Here is a 17786-nt window from a genome sequence, read left to right as displayed (position 1 = left end):
GGCCTTAACACAAGGTCTCGATAGTGCTTTTACACTGAATTATTCATCTTTGAAGGTAGAACATTCTCAAATTTAAATTTCTATCCTTTAAAAAAATGAGCATGAAATCCCTTTGGATACAGTAGTTGTGATCGTAATACCTGTTAGTGTGTAAAACAGGTTTAATGACACCATGAACTGTTTAATCAAAATTGACATCTGAAATCTGTCGTTTTCAAAAGTGAGATTTCAAGGTATAAAAAAAGGCTTCCGCTTTCAGAGCTCTCAGCATGTGGCCAGAAGACTTGAATAGTGAGAGTACTTTTATATTATTTGTTAATTGTGTTGGGACTTACTTAGAAGGTCCTTGGTGTCATGTTAAAAAAAGAAAAAGAAAACACAAAACACACCTCAAGCACTGTCTCTTGTAGCTAATTAGCAATTTTATTTAATGAGCACTTTGATAGACACCTCTTGTAACAGACAAGGGGCAGATTGTTTGTCTTTAATTATTCCTTCATTGGGGTATGTTACCAGACAATTAGATTTAGATTTTTTTTTTCAAATATGCAGGTATGCAAAATGTAATAAACGTCTGTGGTGTCAGCATACATAGCTGTTGCTTATATTTAGTACAAAACTCTTTCCAGCGTCACCATGTTATACTGTCTCTGCAATACACAAACTGTGTATTGTTTGAACACAATGGCTCTTTTGTTGCTTTCATATGTTTGACAAAATGTATCAACATATATCTACTCTGTGTGTATCCGCATTTAGCCCTCCGGTCCTCCAAAGACACTTCTGAGTTTCTGTGTGTCCATGTCTTTGTTATTCTGAATTAAGAGCAATTCCTCTATCCCTCAAGTGGAGTCTCATTAAACTGTAGAGCACCACAGAAAAGGCAAAGGGACTGTACACTTGTATGCACTGCTGTTGAGTCGAAAATGTTAATTTAGTAAAAAAGACATTCTGATTAATCCGGAAAGATGAAATGAGAAAGTTTCTTTCCATTTGTGGAAAAAATTTTAAGCATTGACCTAATACTTCATACAGAACAGAGTTAGGGTCAGAGTGGAAATTGAAAATCAAGAGTCATGGTTAGCTGAACAAATGGGTTACCTTTCACTTGATTTATTAAACGGCTGAAACATGGAAAAATATCCATTCTCATTTCATCCATTCTCATCACCTATAAACAAACCCACTGTAATTAGTGAGGGTCATACAGTAATGATTTTAATTATTTTAATGATTTACTCTGATATGTCATTTATTATATTTTGCTACTCTCTCTCTCTCTCTCTCTCTCCCGCTCTGTTTGTGTGTATGAGTGTGTATGTATGTCTCACTAATGAACTAAATCACTGACCTAAAAACTATTTAAACTCAATTATATAAACCAAAAAGGAGATTTTTGTTTTTGTCCCTGACTTATTGAATGAAGTCAGACATATTCTAATCATAAAGTATTTCTGAAGTACACCTGCTGTCTTCAGGGACACCGCTGTCAAAGTCAACAGTCCTCTGACGTACATCTTTACCTCTGAAGTACAAAACTTTTTTTTTTTCTCATGAGACCCAATGCATGTACTCTTGGTCATTATGCCAAACAAAATAAAGTAAAATATGATGGAAAAAAGTTTTCGAACTCTTCACTCACTTGGCATAGAAGGTGCTGTCTAACTAAGATAGCTGACTAACCCACAGAATTTCATCCCAAAAACTGGATAATATGCATTACCTTTGGTGTCAACAGTTTCAAGTTTTCACTTTTGATACAGCTGGGTGGAAGTTACCCAAGTGTTTTTAAGTGTTTACCTAATTCTTTAGTGTTTTATAGTGCTCAGACAATTTTAGACACTTTTATTTGAGGCAATAATTTTCTGTTCTGCATTTGACCGGTATCGTCATTGAGACCTTCAAGGTTACAATATTGTAATAAATTTTGTGTGTGCTGATGCGATAGGGTAACCGTCAATATGGCCTGTCTTTAGAAATGTGCATTCATTTTAGCACAACACTTGAACATATTACTTAATTAATGCAATAGGATTGTATACATACACAAAAATACATCCGTATACATTTATTACCTTAACAGTAAAAACAAACAGGTTCGCCTTTGAATTGTGTCTTGGTTGTGTATATATACACATACGTATTGAGGGTGGAAGGTGGGGCTCATTAGGAAAAAGACCAAAGCAGTGAAACTGATGAGATTCAAACCCGTAGATGTTTTGTTCCTTGAAAGTAAGGGAGTGTAAAAAGGTGTCATTTTTACAGTGTATCACACACTCTCTTCATGTTCATGAGTAGAAACTGGTGAAGCGGCAAGGCAGGCAGGAGGCAGCTGTGGGCGAGGTGTCTGCGAAGGTGTTTTTGGGGGGTAAGAGGTAGAGCTGTCAGGTGGGGAGCAATGTAACCCTCTCTCCCCCTCTCCTGAGTGAGTTCTTCAGCAGTTCCTCCCTCCAAACTTATACATCGTCTACAACAGACGCGTGGGTTGGGAAGCCATGAATGCCAGACCACTAATTAAATGAGATGCTAGTCAGTCTTTTTGTTTTGCAAAAGCAAGATGAAGTTATAGCAAGAAGCAAGAGGCTCAAGATGTAGTTAATTCACTGTGTTTGAAGAAAATACATTTTTCAGAGAAATTTGTGACTATACTATTACAGATATATATATGTATGTGTATATATATATATATATATATGTGTGTGTGTGTGTGTGTGTGTGTGTGTGTGTGTGTGTGTATACGTAAATACATACATACATACATACATACATACATATATATATATATATATATATATATATATATATTTTTTTTTTTTTTTTTTTTTTTTTTTTTTTTTGCAGAACATTAAAATGCTGAGGTGGAACTAAGGTTGAACCAAAGTTATAACAACAGAGTTTTTCAGAGATGGCTGATGGAATGTTGTGATAATTAAATTCCTCAATGCCTGCAGCTACTGGAAATGCAATTAAGTTCTTGTGAAATTTTTAAGAGACAGCTTCAACTGTACCTAATGTGTGGGAAACTTGATCTCACCTTTTTTCAGAAAGAAGTTAAGGAAGGTTAAATTGGGCTCTTTAAATGAAAGCAAACAAACCAAAAAAGAAGAGACATTTAGCTGTCAGAAGAAATAATGAAGCATAAAATCACAAGTGAGCGCAATTTTAAGAGTCAGCATTCAGAATAAATCAATAGTACTTGTCTTTACCTGCAATTTTCAAAACCAGAGTCAAACCAATATCAGCAACTGAAAAAATAACACTCAGAGTTAACCGTTCATTCATTGCTTAAAGTTTAACTAAATACATCCTCTAAACTTTTGGGATTACCACATTATTAGTGATTTACAGACAATGTGAAAAATGTCACTCTTTGTCCCATGAAGAAAGGTCCCAGTTACTCTTTTTCGTAACACTGCAGAGGTCTGTCTGTGTTTCTGAAGGAACTGTTGACAAGCTGAATTAACATCTAGCTCTGTCATCCCTCCATTCAGGTAATTTACAAAAATATGGGGGCCAATGGTGAACTAATGTTAAGAACATTATGACCTATATATGTTGCAAAATGCTTTCCAGAAATTCCAATCCATTGTGAAACAATGATGTCACCACCACTGTGATTAAATATTTCCCTCTCACAACCATACTGGAAACTAGTCGTACTTGACTCCTTTCATGGTTAATGTGTGCAGTTAAATAACCACCCTGATTACTAACAATGAAGTCTGTTTGGTAAGCAATCTAAAATCAGGTCAAGAGACGGAGAGAGAGACCATAGTTGTTTGTCCTGTAATTAGCATGAAATTTCCCTTTCGTGTTATTGTGGAGCATCACAATAGCGTTTGTGAGGGAGTGTGTATGTATGTGTCTCTCCTCAGCTCTCCGTGTCTAAGTGTCTGTCCTTTAGGTGAGGATTCACCATGCCCTGGAATGGACTATTGAACTGGCTTTTATTTATGCTGAGTACCAACCACTTGTAATTCAAGTAGAGTGGGCAGCTTCTTCCCCCGGTTTGGCCATTGTTCATAGCCAACAGGCCTGCCCTTAGATCCAGTCTGAGCAAAGTAACCCCCCCTCCCTCCATCTTTCTGTACCCCTCACCACCCACCTAGACGCTACGGTGACAGAAGAAAGAAAGAAAGAAAGAAAGACAGAAAGACAGAAAGAAAGAAAGAAAGAAAGAAAGAAAGAAAGAAAGAAAGAAAGAAAGGAGGTTGAAAGAGAATAAAGGAAAAAAAAACAGTTCCCTGTGTCTCAACTCCATGATATCCAAAGGGGGAGAGGAATTGAAGACATTGAATAGCTGCCAAGCTTTGGGTAGTTGTCTGTCCCTGCAGAGGGGCCCCTTTGGTTCGTCTTCACTGTTTAATCCAGCACTTGTGAGAGCAGGGGACCACACTGACAAATAATGTACTTGTCTTGCCGCAGGTCACACCTGAGATAATACAGAAGAGGCTCAGCATGACAGACAATGCACATGAATAACATCAGCTTAAGGAATTACATCGCAGCATGGTACAGAACACACATACACATAAACACACACACACACATGCACACACACATACACACACACACACATACACACACCCACGTACGCACACGAGCACAGAAACACATAGACACCCATGCTCACTCAAAAGCATAAGCAAACATATACACACACACACACACACACACACACAAAGTTTTGCTAGCCAACGCAAATCTCTCACAATGACCCAGGAAAACAGGGGCTGAGGGGACAGTGCTGAGTTCTGATGGACAGTCTTTTGGCAGAGGGCCATGGGCGTCTGCAGCACTCCTGCCAACCCCGTCTTTATCTGTGGGGTGAATTGCCCGCCAGAGGGACCAGACTCACAGGCCTGCAGCGCAGAGAAATGTCCTGGACAAAGACGGGGGGGGGGGGGGGGACCCTGTGTTTGCTTTTCAGTGGATTGCAGGTCACATGGGGAGTGTTGTCTAACAGCTTAGACAGTAGCAGTGTTCAGGAGTATTCCCAGTGTTTGGAATCTGTATTCAGAAGAAGCTTCTTTTCACGCCAGAACAAGACAGACACTTTACTGGTATTTAATCACACAGTCTTTAATGTATCTTAATTTGTACATGATCAAAAGAGGAGAATTAACTCATTTCCTGATCTAAAACATGAGATATTTCTGTTTATTTTGATTTAAATTCACAACAAAACATGTAATAGTTTTTCACTTGGGAGCTATAGAGTTACTAGTGCACTTGATATAAGATTAATGGAACAGTTCAGATAAATCCATCGTAAACATTACTTTTCCAATGCAGCTAACAGTCTTTTGCCATGCATTAGATGGTTGTAAAAATGGATTTAACTCAGAGTGGATACCATGGCAAACAAATCAAACACCTGCCAAGTTACACTGCCCTTACCTCTCTACTGGACTTCAACAGCTCACATCTCTGCTCATCAAAAGCACAACACACCCCACCTTGGATGTATTTCAAAGAATTTCATAGGGGTATAGATTTGTGTGTATAGTACGGATGGCACACCTAATGCATGAACTAGCTTATTTAAATAGAATGCAGTTTTGGTTTTTTTTTAAGTTGTTAACAACATATGTTGGGTATACACATCCGTTCTTAATATTTTCCAAATAAAGATGCAGCAATAACTATCCTAGTAAAGGGAAGGATAACATTTCTTGCAATACAAGAGCGTAGCCTCCAGTAACTGTGTTTTCTGCTGCTTTCATGTTTAAAAAAAAAAAACCTCCGGCTGGTGGCTTTGGAAAGATCAAGAATATTTGCTCGTTTTTTCAGTCAAAGGTTTGTTTTCACCAGCATGCACTAAGCTTAAAGCACCTTATTTGAGAAAAACAGTCGATGGCTTAAGCAGTCAGGACAGTGCATTTGAATTTGAGCTTTGAAGACCAAAGAAAAAAACAGCGTATTTAGGTCAGATTTCTTTTCTCTTTTAACTAAATACATGCCACCTGTTACCTGCTAAAGTGTTTCTTACATGGAAAAATCTTTTCCTAGGGGCCATACGTGACAGGTCTTAGGTTGGATTGCGTTTAATCGTGTTTAATGATAAAATATTTTCAGTTAGTGGTAATGTGTCTCACCACCTCAACCAGAAAGATGTCAAAACAAAGCAACATAATTTTATGTAAAGAAGTGAAAAAAAAAAAAGAATCGCACACCAGCATCGCATATATTGCACTACCGAGTAGACGAAAAGCATGTATAGATTTGGATATGGGTCTAGATATAGATATAAATATAGATATAGACAGGTATAGGTATACATATACATATGGACATACATATAGATATAGATATTAAAAACACTGTAAAACCACACTTTGTTATTTTCTTTAAATATACACGGGTCAAAAACTTTCATTGATTTGTTATCTGAAAGGACAATGAGAGCCTAATTAGTGCAAATGTCTCAACACTGGCAATGCAGTGTACTGTAATAAATACAAGCATCAACATATGAAAGACATACCATTAACCTCAGAGCAATGTATTATGGTAAAGGGGAACAATAAGTCAGAGCTACATATACTAATTGTAAACAAAGGCCCCACAGGAGCATCACAACATTGGGTGGTTTTGTCCGGTCCACTCCAATGCCCCAAAAGGTATGTCTCACCTTACACAAAATGGCTATTGTTACCCCAAGACTGGAAACACTAGCTCATGTCTATCCAGTCAACAGCCTAAAACTCCATCCCTAATTTCTTGTTACGTGAATTACTGAAAGTGGCACAGTGGCCCAGTGGGTAATGCTGTCGCCTATCAGCAAGAAGGACCTGGGTTTGATTCTATTGCCTGAATGTGTTTGTCTGTGTGTCTGCCCTGTAGTGGACTGGCGACCTGTCCAAGGTGTTTCTCTGCCTTTCACCCAATGAACACTGGGACAGGCTCCAGCACCCCCCACGACCCTAATTAGGATAAGCGGCTTAGAAAATGAATGAATTACTGAAACTATTGAAGCAAATACACTATGTATTCATCCTGTTACATGTATGTTAAGCTTCCCACACTGTCCATGTATGTTAAGTTCACAGTTACACCATTTTGTAGAACAAAGCCAAAGAGTAGAATTCTAATCACATGTAATTATTATACCTGAATACCTCCAAAGTGACACAAAAGAATCCTTACAAGATTTCTCTACTTTGACGGGACCTGAAGTGATCTTTGTTTTTACAGGAACTGAACGAAACCTGTCAGGAGATTAGCTTTTATCCATGGTTGACTGGTCAGTCTCTAGCATGTTAAACTTTGCTTAGAGCCAAAGTTACTCAAAGACCCATGCTCACCTGCACTGGAAACACTCCATCCAATTAGGATTCAGGGTATTCAAGGGCTGCTAATGCTTATTTTTTGTGATGGCGGTGATGTTGGGTGGTGGGGGGGAGGGGGGGGTCCTATTTAATTTTGTGCTCTCTCTGTATATTTTTTGGAAATCATCAATAATAAAGTCTCACTTGTATATTGCATGTGGCCATGGGAGATCCTTTATTTTTTTTACTATAATCCCTCTGGATTAAGAAATGGAAATTAGAAACAAAAAACAAAACTTAAAATTTAAGGTGAAAAGCAAAAAAGACAAAGAGAGATTCTGACCTCATCCACACTCAGCGGCTCTCTCTTCTGCATACCTACATAAACAAGTCTTTGTGCTTTGGAGTGACAATGCAGTGATTACACACTCAGGACACCAAATCCAGACAGACACGTTCTACGCACAGACGCTGATCTAAGAACCCTTTTTTGTTTTGCATTTAAGATGGGAATTGTACTTGTGAGTGTTGTGGCCATTTAAGTCAACAGTATCCGGATTCGTATTTCCAAAATATTGTTTTATATGTAATGTCTGAGTACAACACAAATGCTGTATGGTGAGAGGCCTTCACTATGTATTCTGTCAAGTTAACTGCTGTTGTATAAATAAAATTTAATTGGCAAGGAATTTTAATGATGTCATGTTAACCATTGTCAGTATAATCATTTCTGACAGCCAAGGTAGTATTTAAACAGTTACTCGATATTACACGTATCTCCTCAGCCAAATGCTTCATTTACCATAACATGATATTACTCTTACCCTTACTAACTTTTTGTAAAATGGGTACAATAACTTGCACATTTTTTAACCTTCCTGAAATTCCATTTGAGTCCTGTACACCTTCCAAAAATGGGTTATGTGCGAGTTCCGCCCTGACCCAGGAGACGGTCAGAAACGGTGCCATCCAACAGCTTCGTTTATTTATGAGCCCTTTGTCGGGCGCCAAGGCGCAGCCCCGGAACTTCTGTGCCGCAGCTGTGTTTCCTTGGCTGGGTTTCATGGCGACACGCACGGCTGTTCTCCAAGCACCACAGAACTTTGGCACAGCAGAAGTGAAAGCTCCTGTGCTGGCTCTTTGCTGGATCAGCAAGCTGAACCCAGCAAAAATCTGGTGCCACGCGATGGGTTTTGACTGATAATCAATCTTGCGCACGGTGCGACAGTTGTCACAGGGACGTGGAGAGAGAGGGAGAGAGAGAGAGAGAGAGAGAGAGAGAGAGAGAGAGAGAGAGAGAGAGAGAGAGAGAGGGAGCAGGTGGCAGATGTGTCCTGTGTGCTGTGTGTGCTTTGAGCCGAGAGCAGAAAGACTGTTTTGCTAGGTGCGCCCAGGTCTGGCCCAGTCCACAAAGGTGAGTATGTGACAGGGATATAGTTTTCTGCCTTATGGAAGCCACAAACTTTGACGGGACGGGAAAAGCTGGTACAATTTAGAAAAGCCTCCAATTTCTAGAGCCCTTTGATATCAACTCTTTAATGTTTTTTTTATGAATTCAAAGTTAATTTGTGTGATGTGGTGCAGACACCGATGAATGCCCTTATTAAACTCAGCGGTCCCATTCCATTTCATTTCGTTTCCAGATTCTTTAGGTGAATCATGCTTGTGTCAGCCAACAAAGAGTCACCAATTATCTCTGGTTACTTACAGAAAACAGAGCTGGTTTGTTGGCATTGTCGGGTAATTATTTTTGAACGCTGCGCTTGAAAGAGAATGACAAACACTGACTATGTTTAAGGGAGGGAAGAGGAAGAAGAGAAAAAAAAAAGCCTTTGACGTTCACATAGGCTGAGGAACGAATAAGGAAAAGGTGGGGGGAAACTAAAGTGCGACTGCTACAGGTGTGAGGCGTAAGGTGTGAGAAAGGGCCTCGACTGTCAGGGTGAGTTTTCCACTGTTTGCCCATGGAGCTGATATGTTGTGACGGCCCGTGATTGACACGACAAGGTGTGATTGGAGCAGAGGCTGCCCAGCATCTGTTTGGTGGGTGGAAAGCTGCCGTGTTTACGGGCCCCTAATTGGCGACTCCTCTCGGCGACGAGATAGAGAGACGTGTAAGCTCGCTAACGCTCTTCCCCGCGTCACGCACATGCAACGTTTAATTGCTCTGTCATTTTCTGTACTTCAGGAGGAACTGGGGCTCGCTGCTAAATGAAGCATGGTCCACCCGCCCTCCCAAAGCAAATGTTCTGGAGAATGTTCACTATTCTTTTCTCTCTCTCTCTCTCTTTCTCCCTCTGTCTCTATGATCGACAGGCAGGTACAGTATGAAGAGGTGAGATACTCGCACAGAGCGGAGCGGTGTCTTCTTTTCTTTTACTGGAACTGACACAACTTTTTCTCATTACAGAATGACAGTTATATCTGTGACTTTCATCTTAATTAATAAATCTACAGTAAGCAGTGGAGCCATATTCTGCTTGTTGTGGGCTATCCTAAGCCTTATAAACTGGGGATAGATAAACACTGAAGATCATTGAGCTGACAGAGGTGTAAGGGAAAAGCAAAGCAACAGAAATATTATTACGGTAACGATAATGATGTGATAACGACACTAAAAATATATGTATGAGGTTTCCATGCTTTCATTATTGATTCACAGTAGTTAAACCACTCCATTAACTGGTATTGATTAGGATAAAGTCTGGAAACAAATTAATTTATCTGTGATCTGGTCTAAGTTTTGTGACACTGGAGACAGGATCACTTAGAGTCCATGGATGGGTAGCGGCTGCTCCATTCAAAAAACCCATTCATGCTTTTCCTCTTGAAATGAATTCATACAGTTTCCCCATAAAGAAAAGGCTTATAATCAAAACCTTGACTATTTAAGTTTTGCTTGTTTTGTTTTGTTTTGTTTTGGATTTGTATGGTTCTAATTTTCTTTTCTCTCGAAACTGGTGCGAGCCTAAATAAATGTACCATCCTTTTTCTTACAAGTGAAGGTTGGCCTATTAGTCTCTCCATATCCCACTTTCACCTACACTTACAACGAATGCTTTTACTCTTCATGACACACACACTGAGTTCGTCCTTTTTGACTTTAACCTGACTTGAGTGTATGGTCAACTCGATGTTGCACACATACGCACTTCACTAATGGTTTTATGAGTGGCTAGGGTGAGGGAATTCACAAGTGTGTGTCCATGTGTGTATGAGTAAAAGAGAGAGAGAGAGAGAGAGAGAGACAGGGTCTCGGGGTAAGGCTCACACCTGTCTGGTGCAAGGCTTGGCTGACTCACCTGGGAGACTGAAGGCTCTGCGCTCTGACAGGCTGACTGGCACGGCTAATGGAGTGCTTATAATGCGGGTCTGAGGGCACTGTCTGTCATACGACGCCCATGCCAACTTATTCCACTCAGCACTTTCACACGCTCGGGCCCTAAGGGAGGCAAGAACACAACCTGCATGCCTGCCTTCACTGCCTGGGTTTGTTTTTCTGTGTCCTTTGTGTGTGAACATTACACAGACTGCCGATCGGGCTCTGCACTCACCCGATGTGTCATACACCCATAGCTGATCTTGTTGTGTGAAACAAAACTGTCTCTCAGAAACGTCTTTCCTCATTGCTATCAGTGCACTGATTCTGGGTATGTGTAGTTGTTATTGTATGACATTGTACCTATGTGTCAAAACAGGTAAATGTGGTTCTTGACTGGCTTTTAAAACATTAATTGACTTGTCATATACAGTAAATAGACAATATATTATACACTCATAGTAACCTTATACTTTAAAATGGTTATACATGGTCATCACCCTCATGTATTGCATTGCATTGTATTATTTGTTCTCTAGTATATAACTATTATTGTAAACATGGGCCTCAGAGTGTTAGCCTTTTCTTTATATATTGCTGGAAAACAAAGAAAACAGTTTATCTGTAGTGACACAGGAAAAGAAAAGGAGGAAAAGACTTGAAAACCATTTAAGATTATACTAAGTACTTAGAGCCATGCCCACAGAGAGCATGTTTGTTCTGTTAATTGTGTGAAAATGGCTTTTACAAATAAGAGGGAACAGGGTTAGTAGGGCAGTCAGGGGACCTCCCCAAGAAGCACAATATTGAATCAGAGGGAAATAATCACTTGATTAGTGGCGGAGCAGTGCTAAGGTGAATTTTAATTACAGCTAAATTGCGGAGTTACTCCCTCATACCCCTGGCATCTGCTACCTTCAGGAGATCTGATTTATGGTTCCCATCAACCACACCAACCCCGCTGCCTCTAAAGTCCTGCTTAGTGGGAGCTGACAATAATGGTACTGTCACACACACACACACACACACACACACACACAAAGACAAACCAGGAATGTGTGTGTGCGACAACGTATGTAGACAGATAGAAAGAGTGATGATAAAGATGCAGTGCAAGGTTGCTACCGATAACTAATCTAGACGTAACTAAGACATGTAACTACTATGGGACATAAGGTTAAACTGATCTTTCATCTGCCTCTTCTAACGCTGTTGGCAGGAGCGATGAGAAAGGAAGAGTTGAGGAAAAGAGTCTAAGATATTTAAGCCAAACACTGACTGCCCTCATCCTCCCCAGCCCATCTGTCTGTGAGCTGAGTCTGGGCTACACTGGCACTGTCTCAGGATAAAGAGGGTGGGGATACCTGGATCAGATTTTTGTGCCGGCCCAGGAGTCAGAGCCAAAGTCTATCAATCCTCTAAGCCATTGTTAGCATCAAGCTCTCGTGGATTATGCTCACATTCTTTTGCTGATAATCTAACCTGCACAATAAATTAAAAATGTACAACCTGCTACCATGACACCGTTATGCGACTCTGTTGCGAGTTAAATAGGGGGAAGAGCAGGAACCGTAAGCTAGCGTCGGTTCCGTATCGATAGAATCATCAGATCATTCTATTTGTATTAGTGGACTTCGCGTGAGATATCGAATACTGTGTGCTAAAACTGTGTTACGCGAAGCTGCGTATTCAGAATGAATGAACAAATGACTAAGTTCGTTTAAGTATTCTTTACAACATTACAGGATATTTACCTCAGACTCAGAGGCACAAAGTGGTGAGGCATGTTGCATCACGTGATAGGGCTGTCAGTCGAAAAACACTGACTAGAGCATCCCGAAAACTAGTAAAACTAAGTGCTTTGCCGATTGGTAAAATCCGAACGTGATATGATTGATGCTCTTCCCCCTAAAAAATCATGATATATTTTATATACCATAATTCTGAGCAAATAGTAATTCAGCAATTTCAGAATTATGACCGACTGGATATATTAGATGAGTGGATTGAGGTGAACTCAATCAACTAAAGTGGGCATATTTTCTCCTTGAAGTGGTTTACACATGAAATGTTAGCCATCAATGATTAATATCATAGCACGTTATGACAGTCATCTGAGTCTGGATCCAAGGTGAGACAGAGGAAGAAGAGGCCTTTGTTCTGTAAGATTCACCCCTTCTCTGAGAGGTGAAGTCTAGGTCATGCAGATTTGCTTATGCTGACTTCAGAGTGCAATGAGATTCTTTCCTTTTTCTCAATCCAGTGAGTGCAAAATGTGCACTAATCTAATCTGAGCCTAATCAGGCAATGTTACCTGACCAGGAGAATCCAAGTAGAACATTTCTGTGTGTGTGTGTGTGTGTGTGTGTGTGTGTGTGCAAGCACGCATGCATGGACTTTTGTGTGTATGCGTGTGTGTGTGTGTGTATGTCTGTGTTCGGAATTAGAACAGGAAACTTGGAAGAATAGTGAGCATTTCCCAGAACAGAGAATTTTCGTCATCTTAGCATGGCTGAGTGAGCATCAGAAAGTAAATCAATGTTTAACAGAAAAAAAAGCAAACACTTCCAAAGCAAAGTAATACCTATTAAAAATATGGCACGTAATTGCACTACATTGTAGCCAAGTGCAATGATATGATAGTGTAGTAAGAACATGAAGAGCAGAAGTGCTCTTTCTGAACACTCTCTATTTGACTCTTTCACACTGCCTCATCAACCTTCTTCAGTCAATTTTCAAGTCCACCCCTCCATGTTCCCTCAGAGGCCTTCCCAAACACCTCCCCCCACGGCAAGTGTTAAAATTGAGCAAAACCCCCCCCCCACCCACCCACCCACCACCACCACCACCACCACTACCCCCTCCAAAAAACATCTTCTCTTTCTGTTGAACCCAGTTGTAAAGGCGCGCTGCATTCCTTCTGCAAGACCGGACTGTTTTTATTCCTTTCCTATGCTTCACTGGAATGCACTGCAAGGTTTGATACCAGAGCCCTTCTGATATGTAATGCTCCTTCTCTTTAGCTTTCTCCACGCATGAATTTCAAAAGATTATCTGAAAATCCTTTTGTGTGGCCAAGGTATACAAGCCAAATAAAATATTATATGCGGTCTGGAGCTGTTTTCTAAGAACAGAAAAAAATAATAATGAAAACGTGTACGGCAGAAGCACACACGGCACCAACTCTGCTGTTTAATTACAAAATATATGCTTCTTGTTTTTATATTGTTTTTTTTTATTTTAGTGTTCTAATTAATTAGTTGAAGCTCTCATACTCCATATACTGTAGAGTATATGGACGTTACAGTGGATGCATATTTCATATCAAATGATACATTTGGACTTGCGGTAAGATTTGCACACATTTCATCTACTCTGTATGACTAAATCCGTGTAATTCATGTACTGGTCCCAGTGTGATTAAGGGGTTCAAACATTCCTCTAAAATGATTCATTTCTACATGGAAGCATGTTGATATGAACCACGGAGCTTGATTAAACACTGCTGGTGACAGTTTCTTCAAGAACTGCTGTTTGTAACAAGTTGAGTTTTATTTATTTGTGTATTTTCATTCTTTTTCATCTTTAGTTACAACTGGTAAATTACTCACAGTTTTGTAAATCCCCCCTTCACATAACAGTCACCTCTGTTGAGGAAACTAAGGCTGACAAACAGTTCTTTCAGCTTGTATGAGGCTGACACACCACATTGTTTCAACACTTGGGGTCTAGTGCAGTGTCTGAGTGGCCAGATGCACAGGAAGAAGCATGTTACGTGTTAAACCGTCATCTATATAGGGTCCTGACTCTCTCAGTGAGCACGACTGAACAAAAGGGCAACTCAGTTTATTTATTATTATTATTATTATTATTATTATTATTATTATTATTATTATTAAAGACTTGGCTGAGAATGAGCTCTCAGTCTTAGAGCAGCTCAGATGGACAGACACTCAGAAGAGGGAAGCCAGAGTGGACAGTTTCCACATGCCGCTCCTCCTCTTTGTCTATCTTTCTCTCTGTCCTCTCCTCAACAGTGTGGCAGCCTGTATGAACAGTCTGCTAGCTCTTGTTGCCCTGGCACCCATAGTGTGTGTGTGTGTGTGTGTGTGTGTGTATGTTTGTGTGTATGTCTGTCTGTATGTGTGTGTGTGTGTGTGTGTGTGTGTGTGTGTGTGTCTGTATGTGTGTGTGTTTGTGTGTGTGCGTGTGTGTGTGTGTGTGTGTGTGTGTGTGTGAGGAACACAGTGTGGTTGGGACTACGAGGTGGTGAGTGGAGTGACGGGCAGTGCCTACCAGTGTTAGCTGACAGTGCAGCTGTGATGTGACATGGCACGGGTAAGACCCAGTCTGACTGAGAATCCATCACCCTCCTCACGTCCTCAGAGTCATTACCCTCTGAGCGCCAGACTAGACTCAGCCCTCAGCTTTCATCACATATTCATCATGTAGCATGCCAATATTTACATCAGCACTATCCCTCTCATATCTGAGGATTTCATGACATCATTTAGTGTGATCATTTTAAAGTTACAGAACAGGCCTTCATATGTGTTTTTATTTATTGACATTCAACAACATCCGTAAAAACTGATTCAAAATAGGAATATTAAGCCATTATACCAATTTCTTTGGTTTGATAGGAACATTAAACTGTTGTTGGGAGAAATAAACTGTGTTTTAGTCCTTCTGTGGAGATTATCAAACGGGACGATATGAGAGACTGATACTGATACAAGATTTCTCTTAGTAAATCAAGAAAGACTTGGGGGTGTGTATAGGCAGAGGAGTACTACAGAATATGTCACAAACAGTCCTGTTCTCCTTTCGTAGCGTGCTAAGCTAAAGTGAATCGCATGTTCCTTGTGAAGAGGAGTCCCAGCAGTTACGACTCGCATATTAGGGCTTTTCTCTTCGCCAACACCTCAAAATTCAGCCACGACTGTGCTAAGCACCAGGGACATGCCTGTCTCTCACAGCTATCGCCGCGGCGAACAGCCCAAAGACGAGTGTGAAGCCTGATTATCGACCGTGCTTGCCTCAGGCTTCTCTCCCTCTCTCTCTCACCAACACAACAGCGCAGTAAAAACTCTGACTCTTCAACTCCTCTGTGAGTTCTCTGGCTGTCACCTGCTCTGGTCCTCACACTCGATCACAGCCCCCCACCCCCCATGTCTCTTCACACGCATGTCTCTCTGAGATTTTAAATGAGGACAGGCCAAAAGATGACATTCTGTTGTTTCCTGACTGAGAATTAGAACCAGAGACGACAGGCTGAATGACTAGTAACAACGTTTTTTTTTTTTTATCCTTTGGTCATCTTAAAGGTATGCTGGATTTTCCTCCGAAAAAAATCCATTCCTGCAAAACTGAATATAAAGCTACAAGTCATAATATGGCCATCTGCTATGGTGTATGATTAGTTATGATTAGTGAGGTGTGTGAAGTATGTTTACTTCAGTTAAATATGCTTAAAACTGTATTGCATCATTATTCTGTTAAGATTCTCTTCACACACACACACACAGCAGTGGCTGGTGTTATGCAAACATTTGAGTGGATTCATGAGAAGTAAAGGATATATTGAGAAAAAGACACATACAACCTTTGCAATTTGGGCTCCAATTGAGGTTCAGGGAGCGTGTGATCGAGCCGAATGCTTCTGAATGGCTCCTTCAGGGCCCACTATGTTCAGATGCCAAGCCCCGACATGTTCCCCAGTCCCCCACCCCTCCACACCCCAAACCCCTTCACTCTCAATTTAACCCGAAATCTGATGAACTCCCTATCTCATCCACATGCGCGCGCACACACACACAAATGCTTACACACACACACACACACAATGACACTAACACCCGGATTTCATGGAAGAAAGAGTAGATCTAGTTGCCGGTGATCAATCATTTGGCACGAGCCGAGGCGGTAAGGCATTAACAATTCGCATCGTTTTCAGTCCACTCGTCCAAGCAGAAGATCCGCCGGCATATTTAATGCACAACCCTTTTCACTCCATTTAAAAGCAAGCTTAGCTCACAGATCACCCTATAGGAAGGAGTAAGAACGGGTCTTACTTGATTGGGCACGTAAAGATTCACACTTCGTTCCCGGCAATTAAAACCCTGCGCCCCGAACGCTGACCATTCTTGAGCACTGTGTTTTTCTTTTCTCTTCCACTCTGAGAGGTGAAAGTACTTTGTCTCACCAGACAGTCATTGCCTCTTGCGCATCAGCGGACACACTCTTCCTAAGCCTTCTGCATCCCATCCTGTAACGCTGTCAGATTTATTCGGAACACCGGCAAAATAAACATCTGTGAGAGATTTACTTTAAGCACGTTAATCGCAGCGCTTAAAATACAAAAGTAAAAATGATCGCCACCATGCCCTTGAATAAACCCTGGGTCAACATCAGTGTGATCTGCTGTAACGTTAACTGCATTTAGATGTGTATTTGTAATATTTGAATCTATTGGTCTTCGAATGCACGCTAATTTTCATTGTTTTCAAACGCATCTGTGTTTACAATTTATGTAAGCAGCTACATTTCTGGCGCAGTTACTGAGCGCAGATCGTAACAACGTGACAAAAGGGGTCAAGAAAGAGTGCAGTGTGTCATAAACGCAGTACAAGAACTACTGTACTTCTCTTCAGTAAGCATAGCACGCGTTTTGCTGCTGAGGTTGTCACAGAAACAGGCAGGGGGTTGACTTAGCGGAAACATGCTCACTTGGCACAACGGTTGGTTAGTGCGAAGCGTTGTTGTTAAGCATTATGGGTCACCTTTTAGGGGCTTCTGGGAATTCACACGATAACTTGCAAGGCTGACACAATCCTTGCCTCTCTCTTTGCTTCTTTTCATCTGATCTCTCCATTATCATCTCTCTCTCTCTCTCTCTCTCTCTCTCTCTCTCTCTCTTTTTCTTTCCTCTCTGTTCACCTTGCCTCTCTCTCATTGCCAGGAGGCCCCATGTTCGGATGCACACCCAGCTTCACATGGTTTCTCATTCCCAACAATGAAAGCTGCTTTCAGCAAGGCTGGTTCCAATTCATCTGTGATAAATGAGAAGATAAGGCAATCAGAGCACAACATGACACGGTGCTCAGCTAGTTAGGCACACTTCGAGCCCACTCAGGTGTGCTTGTGAGCCCTGTCGTAGGGGGGGCCCACTATATAAACGTACGCAGACCTGATGG

Source organism: Chanos chanos, chromosome 1, assembly GCF_902362185.1.
Source record: "Chanos chanos chromosome 1, fChaCha1.1, whole genome shotgun sequence".
Classification (NCBI taxonomy): Eukaryota; Metazoa; Chordata; class Actinopteri; order Gonorynchiformes; family Chanidae; genus Chanos; species Chanos chanos.
Note: the sequence above shows the minus strand (reverse complement) of the source record.